This window comes from Amphiprion ocellaris, chromosome 16, assembly GCF_022539595.1.
Source record: "Amphiprion ocellaris isolate individual 3 ecotype Okinawa chromosome 16, ASM2253959v1, whole genome shotgun sequence".
Lineage (NCBI taxonomy): Eukaryota > Metazoa > Chordata > Actinopteri > Pomacentridae > Amphiprion > Amphiprion ocellaris.
Genome location: NC_072781.1, coordinates 6,059,620 through 6,084,846, shown reverse-complemented (window position 1 = coordinate 6,084,846; position 25,227 = coordinate 6,059,620). Strand labels below are relative to the sequence as shown.

General features: G+C 39.8%; 1 protein-coding gene across 2 annotated transcripts in view; it reads right to left on the bottom strand.

The window, feature by feature from the left end:
- chrm3a (cholinergic receptor, muscarinic 3a) overlaps nucleotides 1-25,227 on the bottom strand; it is a 95,305-nt gene that overhangs the window by 55,341 nt on the left and 14,737 nt on the right. For both annotated transcript variants that reach the window (XM_035957039.2, XM_023289772.3), the window contains exon 2: nucleotides 11,112-11,206. The gene's annotated coding sequence lies outside the window, so the exon portion shown is untranslated. The remainder of the gene's footprint in view (nucleotides 1-11,111; nucleotides 11,207-25,227) is intronic.

Genomic DNA, 25,227 nt, shown 5'->3' with positions numbered 1-25,227 from the left:
GACCGAATTAGTGCTCAGAAAAAAGCATTAAACAGAACACAACAAAAAAAATTGTGCTGCATTTGCCAAGGCCCACTCAGGGCCCCAATTTCTACATTATTTTTGTATGCGACAAGACTTTTGTCCAAGCAAAACCTGACCTTTCTGTCCTAGTTAAATGATAAAACTCAATGGGTGATACAAAACTTTATTTTGATATAATAAACATACTCTAGAGAGCCATTCATATAAGCTTTTTCTGATTCCAGGTGATCAACTACAAATCAAGTTGGTATTTGTTGTTCCTATAACTTGGATAGGCGACAAGACTTTTGTCAGGGACTATAATTCCACACAATGCTCTCAGCCACAAAAAAGACGAGGGCCATGCCTTTCATCTACAACGATCAAACGCAACACAACTAAAATAACGATCACAATACAACTCATTTAACATTCCCATGGTTCTGTGTGCTTGCCAACACGAAAATACCTGTAGCCTCCATGGATCACTACTGTATTTAACACAGTAAATGACTTGTAATGCTCTTAATCTCTTGACAGTAGTTAGACATTAAAATAATCCTGATACCTGATCTAAATGATGAATTGAATGTGGTTAACATTCGTCCAACTACTACAGTAATTATCACCGTTTATGACAATAAAATGGGTTTAAATTTTAACAGTGCTTTTTGATATTAGACTGGATGGATATGACAAAAATACAGAAAAAACATGAAAAAAATGAAAAAATTCTGTTAAATTAAGGCTGTTTTTTTTTTTACATTGTAGCTGAAGCATATTTTGTTAAGTGATAAATATACATGAACATAACAGTTTGTGACAGGAATTCCCAAGATTAAACCCTGAAAGTTATAATCCTTAAGATTTCATTGTTCAAATTCTTAATAATACAAATCCCAGTTAATTTCCATTGGCTTTGTTGAAAATCTTGAAAGTCTTGACAGATTATGTGACATATGTGCGAGCACACAAATAACTTGCAATGTGTGAATGCACCACGTCTTGTTTTCCGCATTTTGTCTGAAGTGAGTCTGTGCACATGTTCGCCATTTCAATTTAGTGCAGAAAGAGCACTGGATTACACTGCACATTGCAATGTAAACTAGTGTACAGAAAAGTAATTAATGAGAAGAAGGATTATAACCGTGAACAGATTAATCCAAATCCTCCAGAAGTATAATAAAACATAACACTGACAGTGACATGATAGAGTAAAGCATTATCAATCTTTGTCTACATTCTTCAAATGTGCATTTATGAACGGACACCGCATTATACATTTATCATTACAGGGGTCAGACGAGCTTCTGCAGAGATAATGGATTTTTTTAAAGCACTGGCATGCTGTTAAATTAAGTGTCCATAGGTTAGGCGCCTCTCACGTACCAGGTTAATGGAAAAAACACCAGGAGAACGTGGTAACAGCTTCCGGGGCCAGTGCTACCCGCACTTTTTCACACCAATGATCCACCTTTCCCAAGGAGGTTGAGTTACTGACATCATCTTTGACATTTACACTCATCAAGTTGCTGCCCAACGCATGTCTGAGAAAAGGCCACTTGATTGCAGCAAGTATGACATATAGGTGACCTGGTATTTTTTCATTCTGGTTATTACAAATTGTGTCTTGCCTGCAGACATGCACCTTGACAGAAGGTCTTTACCAAGATCCATCCATCTCGAGGAGCTACTTTGTTGTGCTGTTATAGTTCAAAGCGCCGACTCAAAACTAGCAATAAATAAAAAGAGAAAAATAAGGGAATGACAACAGAGCAACAAACCGCCTACATGTACGTCATGGAGAAACACATCCGTCCCAATTGCATTGCTGATTCTGGCACAGATTAGCATAGCCTGTAAAGAATTGCTGATATCACTAAAACAGGCTATACTAATTAAAGCCAGAATCATCAATTCAGATCTTCGGACACCTTGACCCCTAAAAATGGACGAGAGTTTTTGGTTCCAAGTGAAGCTGAAGTTGGAAACAAATCAAACGTTAACATCAGAAAGTGACAAGATGAATGGAAGATGAAAGAAGAGCACATGAGGAATTGGATGTTACCTTTGTAAAATTTTTAAAAACAGGAAAACTTCAAATGTGACAATTTGCATTCTTCACATAATACATAAAACATTCTATTCTGTTAGAGGAAAAGGAAATTAAACAGTTTTTTTTTCACATCACTTAAATGGGGTGATGAAAACACAGAGTTTGCAAATCCCTTTTGATGCTGTGAGCGTTCAACACACGGTTCATTTCACTTCAGAACAGCACAGGAGCGGAAAAAGGGTCCACAGGACAGATGTCCCCTTGTTCATATAAGCGGTCTTTATCAAAAACGAGAAATCATAGCTGGGAATTAAACCACACACAAAGCATCACACCAGGACCGGCTTCTCAGTGACACCCTGCATACAATAGATGGCTTGGTGAAAGAGAAATGAAGGGAGCAGTTGTAAGAAACAGCGGAGAGGGGAGGCTGCACAACTGAGAGAGAAAATGAACACCCAAGGAGGGTTAGGAAGGTACAGTATGACAGGAAACAAATGAATAGAGAACTGCGTTTTGAGATAAGGAAAACATACATTCTGATTCAGACCCCAGCTCAGCTCAATACGAACTGCCCAGTGTAGCCGAAGCAAAAATACCGCAGAACTTCCCACACAGAGGAGCAGAACGACGACCAGGACAGATGAGTCAAAAGCCCTAATAGTGAAGATGCTTTACTGGCTTTGACGCTCAGACTTATATGTCAAAGAGATGACGCTTCCTTTGTTTGCTTTGGTTTGCTCTCTGAAACCTTTGTGAATAAAACACCAGAGAATATGCACATTTGACAGAATTGTCCAACAAAAAATTGGCACTGGAGATGCTCTGCTCAGAAGTCTCAATCCATTACCGTCTACCAGCGGCTTCGCAGATGTGGAAGCTGCAATAATTTATCATCATAATGATAAAGACCTAAGATACGGTGTTCAGCAGATATGGTTTTCTGATGCATCATTGTGAAGCATGCCTGGATGTGTATCACTGACTTTGAGGAGGAAACATTCCTGAGGGGTTGTGTAAACCAAATAACTAAACTGCGATGACAGAAGGTCAAAAGACAAAAGGAAGAAAGAGTGTTTGCTCATTTTTAAACTTCTTTTTCTAGGATAACTGGTTAACTCGTTGAGTAATTTGGGGAGATTCTGGAAGAAATTCATAGCTATAAAGGGAAGCATGCCTGTCTGAAACATGTTCTTCTCAGGTGTTCCACCATTGAACTGGTGAAGATTCATAAATTACAATCAAAGTACTAACTCAAACACACATATACTGAAATTGTGGGCACTACTTGTCTTTATTTGTGCCTGTTTGATCTAACTCCAGATAATAATTATTCTAGTGTACTGCAGCCATTTACTGAAAGGCCTCAGGCATGGATTGTTAACAAAACAAAGCACTTACCACTGTGCTAGCAGCTAAGTGACACTGTATTTAGATACAGCATGCTAACTCATGAGATGTTGTTGGGAATACCAATCATTTTGCAGCTATTTCACCGTGAAACAAAGTATTGGATGAATAAAAATTTCGCCCTCATTATGGTGCTGGATGAAAATTTCACGCAAATTATCCCGATTCATCCTGGGGGGAACACAAATATCAGAATTTTCACAGCAACACATCCAAAAGTTGTTGAAATCAAAAGCCATCATCAATCAAGTCATTAGGGTTCATCCTATGGAGACCATGAATCTCTGTGCAAGTCTTATGGTGACTCACAATCTGGACTGAAGTGGTGCACCACCCAAAGATCCAATATTGCCATTCTTACAATTATGCACGTTGCTTCCGGGGTTAAAATTCAACTTTCGTACGTGACAGTTTAACTGATCTGGCAGACCGACCAGCAATGTAATCCTTAACCAAACATGTGGTGGCAGGTCAAATACTATATCCAGAGATGCATACTTTATGCATAAAATATGGATGACACTGAGAAACAAAAAAAGACTGCGAAAACACAAATTGTCCAACTGCATTTAGAAGACATCATTAAAAAAATATTTTTCCTCCCTCAAATAATAAGCTGCAGCCTTGCAATGTGCAATTAAAACTTCAATTGTGCTGTTGCAGTTGATAACTTTTACTGCTAAAGCAACAGTTCTAGGGTGGAGTCATTTTAAGCTAATAAAAATTAAGTATCCTGATTATACTATGCTCTACATGTATGCTTATTTGAGTTATATTTGTATTTTGAAATAGGTCATTCACACATTTCTAGTTGCTTCTAGTTTCCAAATTACATTGCCAGCTCAGAAATATTTCCTGTAGCCTGTATTATAACCTGTAAAAACAACATTTCCAAGTTATAGCTAACCACTATAGTCAACAAAGCTCCAGTGTGTAGCAGATATACATTAAAATTGTTGGAGTATCTAGTGAGAGGTGATAGTGTGTAGGTCGTATTAAATATTGCAAACACGTTTCTGAGTTGATGTTGTTTGCACCAGTGCATTCTGTATCTGCAGAATAACATGTCTACAGGCAAACTGAAGAACACCACAAATCAACACCGCCACATAAAAAATATATTCATGTCACAGGAGAGACGTTGGAGAGACGATCTGGACACTGTCTCCAGCAGGTATGGGACTGTGTGTTCTGGCATCTGAAGTTAGAAGGACAATAAAAGCAGGGGATTTTGTGGAGGGAGGGGAAAGGAAAACAGAGAAGGGAGTTTTGCAAAAAAGTTTGTTTCTCAAGTTTTCTTCCGATGAGAGAGTTCGAAATTTTTTACTCCTTTTAGCTTCACGATGGGCCTTATTTAAGGAAGTGGATGTAATAATCAGAACAAAAAAGTGGGTGGGAGTGGAGAAAGACAGCTGTGCCACACTTCCATTTACTAAAAGGGCTATATCTCACACAAAGTTTGCTCAAAAGTGATGTAAATCCACTCAAATTAAAGCTGAGTCGTGGCACTTTAATGTGATCATTTTATTCCAAATTGAATGAGCTGAAGCAACACAAGTGTGCAACTGTCCACATACTTATGGTTGGAACTGTACTGCACATACTGAGAGAGAACAGAGTTTATGTGCTCATGATTTTTTAGAGAAATGTGTGGTGATGAAGTTGTCTCATACGGCCATTTGCAGTGTAGCAGATAACAAACAGCATCTTTAAAATGTTGAAGCTTTAGGTGAATTGGTCCCATGGAGTCTTATTGCAATAGCTTTGTGTAAGAAAACACTTTGAAACTGCCTATATCAAGTCTTCTGAGTGCACAGCTTCAAGGGCAGGAATATAACGCTTACAGTACCACCAAGATGATAATAACATTTTTGAAAAAGTAACTGAAAGGCATAATAAGTTCTCAGACATGACAGGACAGGAGACCAATGGCATAGCAGATTAGTGCAGGGCATAGTGCTTCTTCTTTTTGCAGCAGGAATAATCCATCACAGAAAAGACAGCACACTGTGGAGCAAACATATCGACAGAAAGAGGAAACAATTTAAGCTAAGGCTGCCCTTGGACAAAGCAGTTAGTGGATGATCTGGTAAAGTGCAGGAATGGGACTTGGCTAAAGGGCTGTGCAATATGGCTGGAAACCAAATTAGACTCATTACGTGCAACATATTATGTGCCTTCATCCCCTGAAGCCTCAGCGGGTGAGTTACTGAGTGAGGAAAGACTACAGAGGATCAGAGAGGAGCAACAGCAATTATTACTAAATATCAGAAACACCATTTGCATCAAACCAATTACAGCAGCAACTGAAACATCACAACATATTACAACTGTTTACCTCATAGAGGGCGTATAGCACACTTTAGTGGAAGTGACACCACATCCAGTCTTGACATGACAGCACCTCTAAGTCCCGACTGCAGAATAAAAAGTCATCAGACACAATGTCACAGGCACAGCTGTGGCTCTGCACCATCCCAGCTGTGGTGCTTTTTCTTCCTTTAATACCCATGACTTCTTCAATCTGTCTCCAGAGGCTTCACCTCATACCCACAGGGTCACTCTATCTCGGCACCGCTGTGTTTTTGAGGTTTACTAGTATCTGCTAGCAGCTAATACACATGACACATACATAAAAAGGTACAACACTACAGAGTAAAAAATGGACTGGGGAAGAGTCAGCATTTACAAAATGTTATGTTGACGTACGCTGTCCCAAAGATAACATGGATTTAAAGTCATCCTATGAGACATATCATCAAAAAAATAAGGTTTAAACGCTGTTTGATCATTGAAAATCGAATTACTAATGCAAGAATTGTACAAATTCTCAACCTCTAAAAAAAATCTGTGATCCTCAAATGTACAGAATAAAATGCATACTATGTAATAAATGAACTCTGCAGAGGAATGAAATGCCCCCAGCTGATGAGCAAGATTATCAAATAGTCCTGGCAAGACCTCCTTTCCAGTAGTCTAACAGCTATGTAAAGGCTCATCCAAATCTTATTCAGTGTAACCCGTTGTGTGACAGTTACACCAGCTGTCACGGAAAAAGGTTTGATTCAGATAACAAGGGAAGAGAGGTGCACAAAAAAATGTACAGCAGCCAGATATTTCAGCGAAGACACAAACAAACTGACAGCGAAGAGAGTCAAGGTTAGAAAAGAGTCACTGCACGTCTATTGCATCAACTATTAGCACGAGCTTTTTAAGCGCTGCAGCTGGTTAAACGCTGTGTTTGATCTTTTAGTGCGAGGGACTAAAATCGGCTTGTTGTGTCCAAACTTCCCAACAGACACATTAAAAAAAAAAAATCTATAAAAAAAGCAATACCAGATTCTTGTCCAGGTATTTTGCACAAACAACAAGTGTTGAGTAAGTGTGGTGTTGTGCTGCTGTGTTATGCAAATATGAAAACTGGAATTTGGAATTGACAGATGCTAAATAATAAATGACTTGGATCAGGATTTGGGCCAAAATTTCTGATTTGTGCATTCCTAGAAAACACACATACTTAACACTGCTTAAGTAGAAGTGGAAAAACTATTAATGATGACTGAGATGCCCATTTGACACAGCTGAGGAGTTTTTAAGGAGAGTGAAAGCAAACATCGGAGAACTTTAATAATGCTTATTCCCGCTACAGTTTGATCAAAACCCACTGTGTGGATGGTTCAGTAGAGTGAGTTCAGTGTAAATGTGTGTGTGTGTGTGTGTGTGCATCCATGTGTGTGTTAATGGACTTAGATTTTCTTAACTTAGTCAAGGATTATTCTTTAATTGCAAGTATGAGCTCCTGGGAACTGCAGCTGAATACCAAATAGGTTTTTATAACGCTTCAAGTATTATAATACAGAATCCCACTGGCTAACAAAGTCCCATTGGACTGGTTTCCCTCACTATAATTCACCTTTTGTTCTTGCAATCACTTCATTGGTTTGACTTTGACAGACAGTGAGGATATCCAGCAAAAAGTGGCAGACAGACTACGACGGAGACTAAGAATAATGTGGCTTTAACATTGGACAAAATGCAAAAATTCAGTATGCAGTTATGATTAAACAGCAAATTCTGAAACTAATCTAGAGAAGGAGGCAAATAATGAGGTAATTCACTGAAATGGAGGATTTTCTTCACAGAGAGCCTGCAAGGTGCAGCACAAATCAGTGTTGCAGATTTCACCAAAGTTTTCTTAATCACTGCAGAAAATTAGAGTTTCCAGGACTGAATGATACATTTTGCTGAGATCTTCTTCAAAATTACAAAATGAGAGGGTAGTGATGAGAAAATTTCTTCTGACTATTGTAATTTCCTACCAGAAAATAGGCTTCATTAAAGTACCCACATGACACTTCATTTTTTTTTGAACCACGAGTCTCACATGTCCCCAAAATGTGTATTTGAAGTTTCAGCTCAAAGTACAGCACAGATCATTAATTCTACCAGAAGCACATTTTCTGATCTACAGAGAAAGGAAAGAAATAAGGGGCCGGTCTTTTCTCATATTTTGTGGGTCTCAAGGGACACACAATTGTGTTCAAAAACAATTATATCATTTTTCAGTTTGTGTAATATGGATCCTCCTTGAAGCAGCAAATAAACCTAAAGCATGTGTCCTAAAGTTTTATGGAACGTCAATAAACCCAGTGTGTTTAAATATCCTCGAGTGACCTCTTCAAATGTCGGTTTCAGGTAAACAAAATTACTCAAAGCATTCTGAACCTTAAACCAGTGATTACAATCTGCCACTAAACATCGTCCAACACAAAGAAACTAATGGCCGAAACGAATGAGACAAAACAAACACATTACTTCAGACAGGTAATCCTCTTCTAAGAAATGAGGTGACAGAAATGCTTTTCTCTGCCTTCCTACTCACAAACTAATGTTTCTTGTCCATATCTCTTGTAAAGCCACCTCCTGTTGCCGAAAACTCAAATTAAATGCATGCTGACTGAATTCTATCCAATGCTTGAGTGCTTTTAACCACTTTGGCTGTTACCCACACTCACAAATACGCTGGGTGACAAAGTGTAAACCCACTGAACTCCTTACAGACTAATAGCATCTACACTGCTCATATGCAACATTTCTTTAATGACAAATGATTCTTGCTGTTGGCCAGTTAATGAAATTTGTTTTCATGTTTTTCTTGATTTTAATGTATTTTTTTCTTGTGAGTGTATGTTTCACTTACAGAGATTGCATTGATTATAGCCTGAGGTTCTGTGCTTTCAAAGGAATGCAAGTCTGATATCAATCATTGCTCCAGTGCAAAACCTGATTTCCATAAAGACACACTTTTGCCCAAGGATACTTCATTTGGTACCAAAATGAACACAGAGAAGCTTCACAACGTTACACACCAAGTACAATGTAACATCATGTCATAAGATCCCAATGCATGTAACACTCAGGTTGAATTTTATTACTTTGAAACAAGGTTATACTTTGATAATTATTGTCTCAAGTTTTCATTCACAAAACAGATACTGATTTGAAATGCCATTATTATATTAAGCACAACCTACACTGTGGAGATAAAAAAATATTACATTAAAGTGACTGTTTTTTTAATATTTGGTCACTATGAATTCACTCCAGTGGGAATCAGACCTTTTCATATGTGTGTACAGTTACTATTTTGGTCACACTAGACACTAAATCCCAGAAAAACTGAACCTGGATTCTGCAAAGTCACGACTATAATGTGACCAAACAATCAATATCCTCAACTCTTCAACTGTGGATCCAACACACTTAGGTATCTTTTCTAGTTGCTAAGAAACTGTCTCGCCCTTGTCATGACTCTAATACTTTGCCTTCAACAACGTTTCTAGGGTGCTTGTTGTAATCAAACCACTTGTTTCAATCAGACCACACATGTGCTGCATTTCCAGGCTCTCTATTTCCCCGGGAGCCTAATCACATTACGCATTATTACACATCACATTTGTTATTGTAAGTGGAAGTAGTGGTAGTAGTATGAGTGTTTTGCTATTGTGCTTGTTGTTGTCAGGCTAATACTATTATTATTATTATGCCTGTTTATTTTTTCCAGTCATGTGTGTGCTGATATTTAGTTTCCACAGGTAATAACTTACAGATGGTTTGCAGCCACTACTGAGGACTGCTGCCCTACATGGGCCTTCACTCATGCTAATAACAAACTGCCTGGAATGTGCATCCAAATTAAGATCAAACATGATTTACCAACACATGGGTACTTAGTGTTTAGTGGTCTACTGGGGTTTCAAGGAGGAGACATATGTTTTCTGACAAATAAATTTAGCAAATAGTGATATTTTTATATTGGTAAACAACTAACAAGTTCTGCCTGTGTATATTACGTGCATACCTCACATGTCTTATTGTTCTCCTGTGTTGGCCAGAAAACATTCTGCTCACACAAAAATTCATTAGAAGTACCAAACGTACATTAATACGTGGCTGAAAATAGTCCACAGCAGGGTAAGGAAGTTAGAACGCACTGAGACATGAACTAAAACATTGCTGGTTTTGGACGTTTTCATGGGATTTGTTGACAATTACAAAGCGACGCTTGACAGTCTTATTCTCAATGAGAACACCAATCTGCAAAAATATTAAAACCACCTGGCTAATTGTGTTGCTGAAATGTTTTTGACATTGGAGCATGGACATGGGACCTCGGGGGATGCTCTGAGATTTCTGGTACGAGGACAAGCATCAGATTCTTTGGTTCTTGTGGGATGTAAGTTGGAGCCTCTATGGATCAGGCTTGTTCTGCTGGCACTTTGGAGACCTTGGGCCCGTTGTTTATGTTCCTTGAGCTGTTCCTGAGCATTTTTACAGTGAAGAAGGCCATATTGTCCTACTGGGGGATGCTGCTGGCATCAGCGTATACCATGGGAGGTCCGCTTGGCCTGAAACTGTGTTTAGGTGGGTGATATATGTAAAAGTAACATCCATCCGAATGCTAGGACCCAAGGTTTCCCAGCAGAACATTGCATTAACAGGAGATGATCCATGTTATTCACTTCAACTGTCAGTGGTTTTAATGTTTTGGCTGATCGGTGTATATGTAGTATAAGCAAGTGATCACAGTGGGGGCAGATGAACATGTCATGGAACACAAAGATGCAGTCTTTAACAAGTGATCCTTATCTAACACCATGTCTTTATCCACACACACACACACACACACACACACACACACACACACACACACACACACACACACACACACACACAGGTGTTGTTGGTCTAAGTCTCACTTACACTATTGAAGGCAACTTCTGATAAAGCATCAGTACATACTTTGGTCATTGAAGACGGTATCCTACATAAAGGGATAAAGATTTGTTTTTGTTCGCATGGAAGGTTATCTCCACTTAGACTAAAGGGGAAAATAGTAACTCTTAAGCATGGCCGAGTAAATCAATGCTTTAGGGAGAAAAAGAAGACAAAACAATCAATCTACATTGAACACTCTTTTCACTAAGGCAGGAATGATAAAAGGCGTTAGATAACGTGTCCTGTTTTAGAGGACTTCATTTGAAATGTATCACATGAACATTAACAAATGGCTCGGAACAGCTGACAGTGGAAGAGATGGTGTCATTTGCGAAGACAAGGGATTATCTCACTCTTAACTCACCAAAAGTTGTTGGGAGGTGAAGTGTCTGGAGGTCACCTTTCAGCGGAGTGCCTTTTGGTGTCCATGCTGTCAACTGGGGGTGCACGATTATCCTCCTTCAGCCAGATCATATCGTCAGGGAGGCAGACAGGGAGCAAGCGGAGCAGAAGGAGAGGAAAGGAGATAATGTGTTAAAAAGGATGTGTCCAAATTAGGAAGTGGAATATCTATAGTACTCTAGCTTTTTTAGCGTTTGAAATAAATGCCACGCTTCATCAGGTGGGAATGACCATAACACTTAAGTCACTACAGCCACTTTGAGCCATAATGACTGCTCATTATACATTTTGCCTCTCAAGATAAAGCCAAAGGTCTTCACTCAGACGCCAAGGTTTCTATTTCTCATAAATGCCACTGCCAAATAGCTCATATTGCTGCCTGTAATATACCTTGACATCTGCAGCAATGTTACACTCCGTCTTTATGCTTTATTTATGCAATATGTTTTAATCAAGGATCTACTCGAGTTATGTAGCCACTATTCCCCACTGGATAGTATCTGTCAAAGGGAAGAATGGCATGTCTTCATGTCTCGGGAAGTGTTCATGCCTTATATAGTCTTGGTTTAGCAGAGTTGCCTGCTGCACATAGCTGGATCTAGCCGGGGGGCTAAGGAAGCAGACCTTCGGAGAGCTCATTAAAACAGTCTTCAAGTCTTAAGAGACAAATATGAATGTACTACAAAAGAATGAGCTTGCCATTAAAAATAATCGGATGTAATGGAGCAGTTCCCAGACTGAAAAAACATTTATTGAAAACGGAAGTCGTGGCTGACTCGATTGGGTAAATGAAAAAGGGTGACAGAGTGGAAGATGGTCAAAGCAGGGGCTTGATACTAATACTCCAACGGTTCACAAACCCCTCTAGCATTAAAACACAAATGAGTACGCTGCACTCCATTCTGTGTTGCATTTACACCTCAAAGGTCAATCGAGGAAACGTTTCTTTTCTAATGGGAAGTCGCATGACATTTCTAAACAACGACGATTCTCTTTGCAGTAACAGCTTTTTTTTTAGCAACACTGACATTTTCGCTGGCCGCATTAGGCCTGAAAGCGAAAACACACAAAATTTAAATAAAAATCAGCAACTGTTCTGTAGCATTTTAACAAGGTATTCTAACAAGATGGAGCACTTCATCCTAATACTGCCGACCTCGCCTGGCCCCACAGTTTAGCTGAGTCTGCAGGGGTGTTCTCAAGTGAAGCATAAAGAGGACTGAACGAGACAATTACCATTTTCAAGTTTCCATTTTAAATCTGTGACAAGACTTGATCTGAGTCTCAATTTGCATGAAATACCCTGTGAATGAAGGGTTTTTTTGCCCTCCACAATAATATGAAATGGTAATTATCCAGATAGAGAATGTGAATGTACAATAGCTCATTACCAATCTGTAACAGAAATGTGTCATAATGTACATGTGCAGGGCACTCCTTTAAAGTAACAGATAAAAGGCCAAGTAATTATATAAGCGCTAGTACTCAGTCTCACACTGGCTTATTCTGAGGGCAAAAAAAACTGTGAAGTGCTCTTTTCAAAATGCAACTGTGAGGAAAAGAAACTCATGTTTAATCAGCGGTCTTTTGTGACATGCGCTAATATGCACCCATACAAAAACATATGAAACAACGGGAGCAGAAAGAGAAAAGCGGTCATCAGCAACAGATCTATACCTGCACATACAAAACACTGCATGGTTGATTTCCTGGGAATTTAAATTGTTTTGCACCAGCAATTTGCAAATAATTTGGTAAGTTTGGACATAAACTCTATCCTAAGGTCTTGGAACTAACAGCTAGTCTAAAAATACTGTTATTAAACAACGTTGCACCATTAAACCTTAAGAAATCATTAGGAAAGACAAACGCAAATGTATAACAACTACAATTCCAACATCGCAGTCAAACTGCAGTTTACATCCATGTTTGTCCAGGCTCTACCTTTAGAAATAAGTTATCATTTATTCATTGCATCTTATGAGACATTTGTTAGAAGTTTTTATCATGGTTGGGACATAAATTTTTGAGTTATGGCCATAAAAGGCACAATGAGCTTGACCTTTGATCACCAAACTCTAATCAATTCATCTTTGAGTCCAAGTAAGGTTTTAGCCAAATCTGAAGAAATTTCCATTAGGTGTTCAAGAGATATGGCGCTCACAAGAATGCGATAGTCGGACGAGCCCAAAACCCAATGCCTCACTCAAAAAATTTAAGTATTAGAGGAGTAAACACTATATATTACACTTCTCAATTCAATGAATATGCATATATATTAAGTTTAAAAAGCATTTTATTAAGTATCAGGTTGGATTTGCTGACTCTATTTCCATTTTGTCTCTGACCAAATGCTCGATAGCAAGCTAACGTCAGCTTGTCTGTAATCTACATAACAGTTACTGGATGTAAATCTACAACAACTAATCTCATAATGGCTTGTTTCCATTTAGCAAGCAGCTCCATAACTAGCCTAAGTATGAGCTGTCAAAGAGCTGGCATAACTCTGTATGCATTATGTAACATGAAGACTTGCTGGTGCCATTTGAAGAGAACCACCTGTGCGCTGCATGTGTATTAAAGGAGGCACGTACTGCATGAGTCCACATCCTCCTTAAGCCAACAGTGGGAATTGACCACTGCAGCACACGGCCACTGTAGCCCTCATAGAAACCACAGCGGCAGCAGCTTACAGCATCATAGACCGGATTGTGCAGATTAAACACAAAACTAGTGCAAATCCCATGACACTTTCACTCACAGTCCCCCATCTCTCTTCCTCCTTAAACGGAGCTGCTTATCTCGCCCAGCTCGGTTACAATATAAATCTACTAGCAAAGCTCTTCAAATTTATTGGCCGAAAATCCATTGATATCACCTTTCAACCACTGTTTATCCTACCTTGTGAGTACAGAAAAGCGATCTACAAAGACCCTAAAAAACTGCCCCTGATTAATGTGCCTTGGGATTTATGTTATACGAGTTAAATACCCAGTGTCTGGTTGATTTAGGAGCTGTGAGTTCTGCTGGGGTGTGATAAAAATGGGTCTCAAACTTCGCTGAATGTTCAGGCAAAAGGGAAGAATGTTGACTGAGGGTGCTTCTGATATTAACTATCGAACAACATCTTAACCTTGCAGCATATACTTCATCCCGACCGCTGTAAAAGCTACAAAATGACTCAGTATCTAATCACCTATTTGTAAGGGCTTTGCAAGAGCCTCTGCGCCTCAGTCTGTCTTACAAACGGCTTTTTTTTGATGAAGTGATAGCGCGGAGGAGTGTATATTGTCTCCAGCTGTAACTCTGCATACAGGAATGTGTAGGAGCACGGCAGCTTGAGTGTGTATATGTGAGAGAGAGGAAAAAGCATCGACACGTACAGGGAGAGAGACAGCAATGAAAAGGACAGAAAGTGTGTTTCTGATGGTTGAACTGTAGAGATTCAGCCAAGGTCATCCTCTTACTTATGACATACATGGAGCCAGACTGAGCCTCTCACTTGGATGCTCTCCATCTGCTTCCACTGATAAGACTGGCTACTTCATGAGCGGCAGACAGACACAACGGCTCTGTATTGTGTATGATATAGTGTGATTAAACTACATTAAGATACTCCCAGTTTTCAAAAGCGGAAGCAGTGCTCTCACACAAGTCGTGTTACAACATCTAGCAGGCAACGTGGCTAAAATGAGCACATTTTTGGTTCAAAACTTTAATATTTGCACTTTTTTTAAAACACGTAATAATGTACTTGGGTGAAATTGGCCTATTGTAAAGCTGAGACAGCACACTGAAGTCACACCTCTGTTAAAAGAGCTTTCACAGCCACAAAGGTGGACAGGGATATTCTATTAATTGGTTTATGCATATCAACCAGGAAACTCATTTTGCAGGCAATCAAAGCGGCCTGAAACAGCTCAACCGAAATAATAAGACCTTAATCGGAGTGTCTGGACCGCCAGCATTCCACATGCTTTTCCTCAGTGTCTTCTCATGTAAAATGGGAGAGGTTAATATGTGTACAGATGGCTAACCAGTAGGGCTGCTCTTCTTTTCTTCTGATCAACAGTCAGTCACCACCTTGAAAGTAAAAACTTGCTTTAAGAATTTATGGGGAAAAAAAAACTATTTCTGCCTGACACCACAGTGAGGACAGCGAGGATTTTCTCGGTAAGCCTTCTGTTTTGTAAGAGAACCACATGAATTCTAGATAGACATTTCTTAAGGACAATGGAGAAATGTGTGTGATAAATACTGTATGGGTGCGACATTACTGTTTAAAGAGATTACTGAGGCGCCGTGTTTGTGTCAGTCTCAAACAAATGCATGCTGATGATAATAGATAACAGTGTTGAGGAAAGTGGCAATAAAGTAATGAAGAGTCGTATTCACTGTCCTGGGAGGACGGTTTGTTTCACACATGATTCTGCACTTAAAACTGCTCCGTCGGTTGTCTGCACTTGGCATATCAGACAAATTGTGTATTTGTGCATCACGCTACCAAATCAAGGTTTCTAGATCAATAAACCGCTTTGACTGCAACCTGCCCACAGGCACAGTGTTTTCTTCATTAAACTTTCACGCTGTTAAAATGAGTAAAATTGTGAGCCATCTGCTGAAACAACGCCGCTTACTCACACACACGCACACGCACACGCACACACACACACACACACACACACACACACACACACACACACACACACACACACACACACACACACACACACACACACACACACACACACACACACACACACACACACACACACACACACACACACACACACACACACAGTGGTCTTGTAAAGGGCTACAGCCACAACTTGTAACAAACAAATAACCGCCGAGAGGTTCACGGTCTGATCACCATAACTACAGCTGATGATCTCAACATGTGACGCTTCCTGTTAAATGAGCCTTAGCCCATGGAGGTGGACCAATTGGCAGGAAATGAGACCAAATTGATTGGGAAACAGATGGAAGAGAGGCAGCCACTATAAAGCCCATGAGGTTGTAAAGGAAGGAAAGAGATGAGGGCTAAAGATGAAAATGAGACAGAGAGAGTGTGAGCAGACAGCATGAAATAAAGGTCAGATAAAATGAACTGAGGGATGTAACTTTTAAAGGCTTATAATAGAATTCCTCTTTAAAATCAATGGACTCAAAACGCAAGTCTGTTTTTGTTACTTTAAGAGCAAAAAGCACAACTTTGAACAGTAGTATTTGCTTTTCTGCCAGTGACACATCTGAACAAACTTGTTTTGCATGTGCTTCAAGACTTTAAAAATATTGAGTCATCTGCAACGCTGCTATTTAATGTGTTTCCTTATGTAATCTTTCCAAGAAGAAGAAAACACAGAGAGGCCTTGAAAACGTGCCAAACGCAAAGCATTCGCGCCCTCTCACATTTGTTAAAAGTCATCGCTCTAAAGTTCCACACGGAGACAATATCCCCGCTGTCACAGCCAATTTTAAGACAGATTTAAGATTCATTCAGTCTTTGTTTTCAGATATATCAACACTGATGGCAGAACAGGTCTTTGCGACCTTCCAAAAAAACACTGCACGGATGTTAGATAGTCAAGCTCTTTAAAGTATAATCTCTGATCCAAATGTGAACAAATGTGAACAAAGTTATAAATGTTGTCAGAAGCTGTCAACATTAAAACAAATGCTGTTACATGAAGTTATATATGTGAATGTTGCATGAATATATTGTGTGTGATGTGCAAAAGAGACAAAAAGTCAAGAAACACTGGATATTTGGTCACCACTAGTGTTATAGTGTCTGTTCAGTTTGCTTCATGCATGCATATGCAAGCACATATGCTCTTGAGTGACCTTTATGGTGTTGCAATGATTTGCATTTAATGTAGGTTCCTGGAGAAAAGACAAAAAAGTAAAGAAAAAGCAGACTGCATGCTTGTACGTAAACAATGCAGGGATTAAAGTCCTGCTCTGGTCATTGATTAACCCCTAAGAACTCATCTCTGAGTTACATTTTGAGAAGTTTTGTCTGTGTAAAAAAATATTTCCTGCCTTAAAATTGCTTAGATGCAAGTCTACACTGTAGTTTCATCTAGAATGTGCAGATCTGTGGAGTTCTAGCAGTTTAAACGTCCAGCTCTCCTGTGATTCGGCTAAAACATTGTAAAACCAGTCTGCACTAAACAATAACAAGTGATGATACTATAGTAATTCAGCCACACATGTTCAACCCCGAAACGGATTCTGAAGAAAAAGAATGGAAGGCCCCACAACACAAGCTAACAGGACTAGTTCTTCAGAATTGTTATGTATGAAGTCCTAGAAGTCTGAATCTTTATCTTTGAGAATGTCGTCGGGATGCTTGCAGCTTCAAAGGTGCTTATTGAGCTCATGTCTTCAAGCATATTAAAAGAAAAAACACCATATGAACATGTTAACAAGGTGGAAAATTTGATTTTAACCAGAGGCGGTCTTAGGAATACACAGAATGCCTCAAGAAATATACATTTTAATGAGCAACACCATATATTTATTTGCTCCCCATGAGTTTACTTTGAATTTTCTCAGGCCTTTGCATTCTAAGCAGAGTTCTACATGCAATAAACAGCTTATGTGAAGCCCTGGTGCATTGATAAAACTTCTAGACTGAATGGGCCAGTCAGATAAATATCTTTTTGTCATTTCAGCAAATGACTCATTGGCCATATTAATGAATCTTGTGTGCTGATGTACACCAGACTACCACGCACACTCAGACACACGCACTTTCCTTGTTTATCTAGCTGACTTCACTCAGTCAAGGTCAGTGGATTACAATTTGTCTTGTAAAGGCCGGATATGAAAGCTTCATATAAATCTCTATATTCTGTATAAAGGTACAGCGGCAAACTTCAAAATACCCAAAGTAAGAGACGTGGATGTTATTACAGACGCTCAGAGAAAAGGGTTTCTCTGAGCGTTGATGAAAAAAAAATGGGAAAATGATTTCAGGAATGTGGCACTTCACTGTGAATTATCTCCAACTTCAAGTCTCTGTACTAGAGGATCCTTCATGTCACTGCTGAATTTAGATGTGCTGTCTACTGCATGCCTGCTGCCATTAACAGCCTATTGATCCTGGTGAAGGAGACAGTGCCAGATAATAACAGGTCTAAGCCAAGCCAAGTCAAATTACAGTCAGCGTAGTCGCATAAAGTGCTTCAAATAAACAGGTTGTTCGCAAAGTGCATGAGTCATCAGTAGGAAGGATGAGACTCCTATTGGTGGGGGGGTAGTTATCTGCCCAGAGTGTGAATTAAAAATCCAAACGCGGTCTCCACATCATTAACCCTTCGGAGCTACGCTGACCTTAGATGTTCATTTGATCTCGTGTTTTGGTGGAGTGTGGAAGTGGAATGGGGTGAGGGCGCCCCTTTGATGTCGAAATGCAAAATTTCTTTTATCTCTCGTGGAGCGTTTGAGACCGGGCCGCCCGTCCTAAAACTCAATTAGAGATACTCCGAGTGCAAGCTGACAGCATAAGAGGAGGCGTGAGGCACAGAGGTGTGAACTGCACAGGGGGAAACAAGAACTAAACGCAACTATTAGGACCGACGGGACCACAAACGCAAACAAGGAGGGCAGGTTTTAAAGATGAACTCTGCTCTCTTTAACCGCAGGACGGGAGGAAGTCGTGAAAAAGAACAGAAACGATTGCCTCAGCTCTGCGTCTGGTGGCAAGATGACCAAAGAAGAACCCAATTTCAGTTTATGAGTGGCTCTGAATGTGCGACATCCAGCTGGTGCACAAATAAACTTTTCATTGAAGTTCATGATAAACGGTTAGTCTTGCGTTTGATGACCGAAGGCGGCCTGTCTGGGAAATGATGTGTTCTGCAACAGATTCCTCAGCCTGTTTAGCCGGCCATCATCCAGGGCTTCATCATTACAAATACGACAAAGTGGCATTAAAGAATTCACAATCCCAAAAGCTCAAAGCTCTTAGCGTGTTCACTCTGCCAAAACTGCGTGGGATGTTGTTACCTCCCTCATGTAGTACACTGTACCTTAGCAACTGGGCAGAAAGAAAAAAGGGGGAATGGGAAGACGTGGAGGGATGGAAGGGATGACAGGAGAAAGAGGCGGAATATGCGGCTGCATGTTTTTGCATTTATTTGCTCCGTATATGAAGAGGACTGGCAGAACCCCCGCTAGCACCGCCACCCGCCTCTCTGCATTCTTTGATGACATTGAAAAGATGCACAGCAGCTTAGGTGAGGAGGGAGGACAGAGAAGAGGAGGAGGCTTTTTTACATCAGGCCTTTCATCTCTCTTCTGCCATCGGTCATCAGAAATGGGAGAACACCAACTCCCAAACAATGTGCTTCGTTCCAATTCCATTTAGCCCATCGCTGTTTGAGAAAGAGGGCTATATTACATTGTCCCAAAAGTGCAAGGAGAATTATTCATGCACAAAGGAATTTAACTGCTTTGTCCCAGTGCCAGCACCAACAAAAGAATATTCTAGGTTTTCAAATAAAGATGGGCCTCTTCCATCAGGCAAAAGCTATTTCTAACCTTCATCTTGCAAGACCACTAATAGTCATGAAATGCTTCCTGTGGGCTCGTCACGCAGAAAAAAGGAGTGAAAAATACAGGCAAACGGTCGACGGTAACATCAGGAGAATAAACTTATGAAATCCAGTCATCTTGATCTTTTAAATCAGAGCACACTCTATATCTCAACACAAACAAAAATGCAGGTGAAGCCTTTTTTCACACATCAGCGAGGCTCACTGGGTGCTTTTTAAAACCATAACTGAGCCTGCATAATGCAAAAAAAAGTGTTTGTGTTTTCAAAGAATAACCTCAAAGAGAATCATATGTTTACCAGTGTTATGAAAACTTGCCTTTAGAAATCCTTGGGAACAACAGTTCTGGGCTATTTGTTTGCCTTTTTCACAAGCTATTTGTCCAGTTTGACCTTTTAATGCTGCACAAACACTAAGTCATAAACAGAAAGGGGGAAGACCTGGATCGAGGACATATTGAAGAATGAGCAATAATGAAGAGGAGATCTAAGATGTATTTGTGCAGCGTTTTTGAAAGTGAAAGTGCAATATTTAAGTTGGAAAGTGTGCAAAGAGAAGGTACTTAATGAAAAACTGCAAAACACACAATTTTCCAGTAACCCTAAAGCACAGAAGGGAAACGCTACCACCGGATTTAAAGCCATACACTAAGTTAAAACAGTGATAAATCAACAAGAAGGTATGTAACAAAGATTTAGGAATTTAGAAACTGAGCTCTGCAGATGCTAGAAATATAACCAGGGAATAAGCTACCTGCTGGCTTGTTTGAAATACCGCAGACATACTCAGAAATTGTGCATTTTCTGGGGAATGAGTTCCAAACATCAGCAGTGGGCTGAACAGATTATTTCAGTGTACAACTAAATTATAGCGTGTCTTTCAGGCTCCGACTTATTTCATTTTGCAGCTGTCTCACTGTCCAGTGGGATGCCAGTGACCTTATCTGTGGGCCACAATTTATTATCCAGTTAAGAGGTAATGATGTTGAGGAACATGCTAATTTTCCCACCATAACTACACTGATTTCAACTGGGAATTATTATGAGATTTTAGGATAACAATCCGGACTCATTAAGACACACTCTCCATCATCACAGAGACAATTTTAGTTAAGTTCTTGCTGGTTTGTCTAAAAATGTGTTTCCTATACCAGCGATTCCAGCAGTTCTGCATGTGTGCCGCCAAAACAAATAAATAAAATGAAAAAACAATTAACACCTACATCAACGCTCTATCACCCACTGCAGAACAGAAAATCAGTCAGGTCTGAAAACACCTGCAGCTTAGATGAACAGGAGGTTGGGGAACAGTGAGAGACAATGAAATACTAGAAATACAAAACAATCAAAGCAACATGCATCAGTAAGAGCGGCATCGAGGCCTTATTAACTCAGCACATAAACGCATTCGCAGTTTTAGAGCGAAACAAAAGCACAGAGGCTCATGCTCCTGCACTTCTTTGTTCCTTCTCTGCTCTGCCGGATCAAGAGTTAATTCTGCTCCGAGTGACTGAGGGCTGCGAGTGACAGCAGCGAATTAATGATTCATTATGCTCAGTGTAAGCAAATAGTGAGCCGGTGACAGAGCAAAATGGATTTACACACACACACATATATCCAGTGCCAACCAGGACATTTTTTCAGCTATTAAGAGCTATTCAGACTCCAGTGTGGAAGAATTTAAAGGCAGCAGTGGCTTGAAAAAAACCACAGGATGTTTCTTTTATATCTCATTCCAAAGCTCTGTTTCGATGTAAAGACTTTTTTCTTAAACCTACTTCTTAAGAATGTGAAACTTCACCGCTTATAATCACTCATGTTAATTGTGATGTATTGCTTGCTCAGCCTGCGGTTAAATGAATTTTCCATTTTCTTCTCATTCAGGCCGGTCACTTGAGACCTTGGTATGTTTCAGCTTCACTATACGACGATCAGCCACGGCATTAAAGCCACTGACAGGGGACATGAGTAACAGTGATTGTTTCATTACAATAGCACCTATGAAGGGTTGGGATATATTAGGCAGCAAGTGAAGGGTCAGATCTTGAAGTTGATGTGTTGGAAGCAGGAAAAATGGACAAGCATGAAGATCAGAGGCACTTTGATCTTCACAAGAACCAAATGGATAGATGACAGGATCAGAGCATCACCAAAACGTCAGGTCTTGTGGGATGTTTTCAGCATGCAACGGTTTGCTCCTACCGAATGCTGTACAACATTAAAGCTGGCTGATAGAAAGGCGTCAGAAGTAGGGATAAAAATGATTATCAGATTATCATTATTATTCAGAATATCTGTATTGGCTGATGCAACAACCTCTTTTTCTGTCGTCACTCTGTGGTCTCAAATGTCTCTAAAGCAGAAACTACAAGAAACATAAGCTGATGTCACAAACCAGGAAACTGGCTTCTCATACTGTGGCTAAGAATACGCTAATGGCTAGCAGCTAAATTAGAAGGCAGCCACAGATTACCCTGAAACAATAATTAATAATGCTTTGAGATATGGACCTTAGTGGACAATAAAAGTGATAGAACAGTGAAAGAATATAGAGAACAGTAGGTCTAACTGATCAATCTCAGTCGATCCCACATAAACAGAGGACAGCGTCCTAATTTATTCACTCCTGTTTCTATTCTATTTCACATATTCAGTTATAGTCACTCTTATTAATGAAAAGGCCCAGTTATGACTGACCTGTTGTCACTATTACATGCTGTTAAAACAATACGTCCAATGTACAGTGGGGGAAAACAGTTTTCGGACGCCATGCATTTGTGAAATATTGCATTACGAGTCACTCTTAGGTCTTCAAGTTTAATTTCTTTTAGTATAGTCACAGCCAAAATACTGAACAAATCCTAAAAAAAAACATTATAGACTTAAAATTGATTGGTGCCACAAGTCTATACATGAAATGTTGGGTATTGGGTCATTTTGGTACCAGTGATCCACTAATGAAGGTCATGCTTTTTATTAAAATACATAACTTTTGCTTTGTGTTTATATAAAGCCAGCACATTTGAAAGTTCTTCAGAGACAAAAATGGCTAAATAAGGAATCTAACGCAGGAAACATGCCTGAAGACATAGATTCTCAGCCAGGAAGGGTACAGCTGCCATCAGGTAGCCAGGAAGTGCAGATGTAGTCCTTCAGCAGTTGGATACACTCTGCAGAAATACAGATGAACCAGTAGCTTGGAAGACAAACCAAGATCTGGGTGTCCAAGGGTTTCTTCAGCAAGAAATGACCGCATCCTGATCCGCATGTGCAGGAAAACTGCCGAACGACATCACAGGAGCTTCAGTAGCAGTGGTCTAACCAAACCAGTGTCCATTGTTCCGCCCGCACTGTATGTGGCCGACTTTTAGATCATGGCTTTAAGGTCCTACAAGGCTGTCAAGAAGCCCCGGATCAATGAGAGACAGAGGTTAGCCCGGCGTCGTTGGGCTCAAGCACACAAGAACTGGACAGCCAGGAACTGGAAGAAGATTCTGTGGTCAGATGAGTCCAGTTTCCAGCTTTATCTTCCTCCTGTTATTGTGAGGGTACGCAGGAAGGCCAGGAGAAGCATTATCTCCAGCATGTACAGTACCTACTGGCAAGCATGGTGGAGGCAGTATCATGGTTTAGGGATACAAAGTGCTGCTGGTGTGGGTCATCTCACTGTCTGTGGTGGCACATTGAACTCTGTCAAGTATTGTGTCATTCTCCAAACCTTCATGTTCCCTTCTGCATGTGTGCTGTTCCATTGAGGTCAAAACTGGATGTTTCTACCAGATAATACCTCTTGAACACATCCAGGACCCGTAGACCTTGTGGCTGCAGGAGATCAGTATCCAGGTCTGAGAGTGGTCAGCTCAATCCCCGGACATGAGACCCACTGAAAATCTGTGGACATCAAAATGTCTGTTTCAAAGCGTAAACCAAAGAATTTAGAAGAATTAAAAGCAATAATTTAGGAAGAATGAGACAAAATTACTCCTCAACAGTGTGCTAACAGCAGTACTACTAAATATTAATTTGATGATTTGATGGTTTATTTATTTTTTGTGCAGTTTTGAATGCATTCTCTGTTATTTGTTGACTTTGATACCGACAATGTTGAGAACTGACATACTGAAACTGTGAAGAATTTAGTTTTGTTTGCTTATCAAAATACATTTGTATTTGTTTGTGTCTGTCTAATGCAGCCACACCTTCTGAAACACAAAAAAGATTTTTCCACAAATATTTCATGATAATATTTGAGACTGTGTAAAATTTTAAGGGTGTCCGAAAACTTTTTCCACCACTGTATATCGAGCCAAAATAATGGTTATCTGCTTTTCTTGATTACCAGTAATGAGCATTGGTATTGGCCCTAAAAAACTCATATCGGTTGATCCCATATTTCATCTTATCTTGTTCTGTATGGGACAGTGTAGCTTCAACCTGAGTGCCCATGTTTACTCCTGTCCATTAACAGAAAGCACCTTCAGTGGACATGTAAGACCTGGACCATTGAGCAATGAAAGAAGGTGTCCTGGACCGACAAATCACATTTTATTTTACATCGTGTGGATGTTTGGGTTGTCATTTACATGGGGAAGTGATATAGTAACAGCAACATGGCAAACTTGATCCATAGATGCCCTAATTTTGCTTCACTTAAAGGCTCTGCTGCTTTCATTTTGGTGTCTCCTGGCCTCAATGTTTCAGAGTTGTTTTGGCAACATGAGAGGGAACCGCACAATATTATTCAGGTAGTTTTAATGTTGTGGCTGCTCAGTGTACATTCTGCAGTATAAAATATAGTATAAGTGTAAAAAAAGTTCAGATTCTGTCGAGTCTGCCGGGTGCTTGATGCTGCAGAGGAACATCATAAAATTTTGATAGACTATGTCAAAAGTATTTCTCCAGCTTGGGATTAATACAGAGAAAACTGCACAACTGCAGAACGTGTTGTACATGCATATTCCATTAAGAGACACACTGTTGGTTTTACTGATGATGTGCTTTGGGACAGTTTGTGTCTGACACATCAGACTATTTTCCCTGGTTCAGGAGTCGCAGCGTAGCTATAATTCAAAAGCTTTTTCTTCTTTTTCTCTTTCTTAAGGTTCACACAAGTGAGTCTACAAAACTCTTAATCTCAAGTGTCCACGGATCACCTCAAGGCTGTAAATTCAGCAGAGCATCACAGATTAGAGTCTCGCTTCTCCACTTTCTATCCAAGTTCACAAACGTTGTATCATTCATTCCTCCTACTTTTTCCTGTCGATCCTTGTCGTGACCCAGAGGAAGAGTACGTGTGAGATATTAAATTAGGTAAAGGTAACATAGGATGCTGGAAGCCTGTAAATCCCCAGTGTACACAGACTTGTTTTCTCCATATGCACCTGTGAATCAAAAACCTTCATGTACGTAGTGATAGCAGCAAAACAAAATGAGAAGAACATATCAACAGACGTTTCAATCTCTCCAGAGATATGAGGTTTAAAATGGATTGCTGTATTCAAACCGGACTTTTGAG